Below are 2,737 nucleotides of genomic sequence, written 5' to 3'. Positions count from 1 at the left end.
CTGATGATTCAATAGGAATGGACCTAAGTTTTAAAAGTAATCAATAAAGGAAAAATGAACTGTGGGTGGGGGGAATCGGAGGGGGAGAGGAACCATGAGAGACCGTGGACTTCAAGAAACAAACTGAGGATTTTAGAGAGGAGGGGGTTTGGGGGGATGGGTTGGCCCACTGATGGGTGTTAAGGAGGGCTCGGATTGCATGGAGCACTAGGTGTTATACATAAACAATGAATCTTGGAACAAGATTCCAAGGTAATAAAAAAAAACGGTGTAATTAAAAAATAAATAAATAAAAAGAAAGTGATAGTGCAAAAATCACAATGCCTTAGAAGGAAGTCATCATTATCCTACTATTTGCTTGTGGTACTTAATATAATAACATCTTGATTAAACTCACCAAATTGTGTGAGTGGAGGTACCACCTCCTCAAAAAAACCGGAAGCTGTCAGATGTTTAAAAAAGAGTCGGGGGCAGGGAGTGGAGGGGAGGGTTTTTCTAGGTAAATACTTGGATGTTCAAAGGACAGAAAGGGTAGCCTGGAGAAGTGCAAATCTAGGCTTGAGAACCATTTGGAGCTTTTGTCTTCAGGTTGCCCAGGAAAGGTCCAAATGGGCCAACAAGGGGACCTGGACAATCTGACCCGAACCAATGGTGGTGTGTGCAATTCTTACCCAATTTTGAAAAAAAGTGGGCTTCTAGCATCAAATTGCTTTCTCTACCAAGAAGAAATATTTCCCTTGAGAATGATTAAGTGACCTTTCTGCTTCCAATTTGTCTTATAAAACTTTGGATAGTGAGTTTTTCCAGGAAATGGAGAACCCGATCCCTACAGTTAGAAGATTATCAGCTGTAGCACAGGAGGAGAGAACAGAAACTGCACAGTGTTCTGTGAATATCAGTTTATCATTTACAGATACACACGTCTCGACATTTCAAAGCCTTTGACATGGGCAACAGAAGGTGAGTCCGGTCTCATAATAAGACTATCTTCTTTGTCAATGAACCTAGAGAAGTAGAGATTAGTGACCATCGAGATCCATTCTGTCCCTGTGAGTCTTCTAGTCATATAAATTCTGCTGCATGCTTAGGTAGGATGATAGTTTCAATATGGAAATTTCTTAGAATTCCAAGAAGTCCAAGAAATGATCATCACCTGTGCGGTGCATATTAACATATGGGTAACAATCCAGAAACAAGGATATGAAAGTTCTGTGATTTGACTGCCCTTTTGACTACATTAGAATTTGAACAAAGAGATTACTGTATGCAAATTGTATACCAACAAGGGCAGAATACTTGGGAATGTGAATGTTAAAGTTACATGCTACTGTGCGGACTTCAAAAGGGCAACTGGAAACTTATAGGAACAGTAAATATTTATTTTTTTTCTTCATTTTCTATTTATTCATTCTCTACCTACAACATTTCAGAAACACATCTGACCCATGTGGCTATTGAAACAACATGGAAAATACAGAGACATCAAGGGAATGTCACTTAGAGATTCATAAATTTGAGGTGACATACACTAGGTTAATGTCTTTCGAAACCGTGGCTGTCTGCGTCATACTCAATTAAGGCAGACGCTGACGTGAATACAGTGTATTACTGGTGTTAATCTACTGATCTAATGGGAACCAACCTGCTAAAATGGGCTCAGATTGATTTGTTGTCTTATTTAGTTAGATGACGACACAGCTGATAATTCTCTGACATTGGAAGTTTGTTCCTCATGAAACAAACCAAGATAAGAAGGAGAGAGGTGAAGGTGGGGGAGGGGGGTTCCTTGTCTTAAAGGTGGTTTCCACGTTGTGAGAAGGGCTGCCTTGTGTCTACTGAGTGTGATCTGCGTGGCAACCTCTTCCCATTTCACCAACTCATACTTTCTCTTTAAGAGATTTACAAAGGAGGAAGTTCATTTCATACCCAACCCTGAAGCCTCAGCTCTGCAATCTCCATTCTCCGCTGGCAGCTGCTACCAACTACAGCTCCCTACTTTCCCCCCGACGCTAGGGAGCTGGCCTGGACTCCACGTTACTGTGGCTGGAAATTCCACACTTTGTTTACTTATTATGTAGTCTAACTCTCCAAAAGCACTAGCAGTCAAGGCTGCACGGGTGAAACAGTTTTCTCTGAAGAGTGAGGAATAATTAAAGAAAATTAATTATAACCAAGGATAAAAACCTTTAATATTATACCCAAATCCAAGAGAAAAAATAAAAAGAGGCAAGGTCAATCCCTGAGAAGGGGTCATTTTAAGATTTTACTTATTTGACAGAGATCACAAGTAGGCAGAGAGGCAGGCAGAGAGAGAGGGGAGGAAGCAGGCTCCCCGCTGAGCAGAGAGCCAACAGGGCTCCATCCCAGGGTCCTGGGATCATGACCTTTAGCCAAAGGAAGAGGCTTTAACCCACTGAACCATCCAGGTGCCAGAAGGGGTCATTTTAGAGCACACTGTATTTTTGTATTGTTCTTCTGCCTTCTTTTTCCTTGCTGCCAATGTTCTTCCTCCTCTTTTTAGGAAAATCCTACTGCCTGCCCCACAGGGATTTTACCTTGCCCTTATTTCCATCCCCCTCCTCCACGGAGGATAATCCAGAAAATGAAATCATCTTCAACCACATTTTCAATGAGATATTCAGTCTGGAACAACCTGAAGGAAAATCCAGGTGGGCTTTGGCACTCAGAAGGTGGAGTGCCGTACGGTTTAAGGCTAAGCGGTGCCTATTCATCCTTC

Source organism: Mustela putorius, unplaced genomic scaffold, assembly GCF_011764305.1.
Source record: "Mustela putorius furo isolate JIRA1106 unplaced genomic scaffold, ASM1176430v1.1 tig00537350_pilon_pilon_pilon, whole genome shotgun sequence".
Classification (NCBI taxonomy): Eukaryota; Metazoa; Chordata; class Mammalia; order Carnivora; family Mustelidae; genus Mustela; species Mustela putorius.
Note: the sequence above shows the minus strand (reverse complement) of the source record.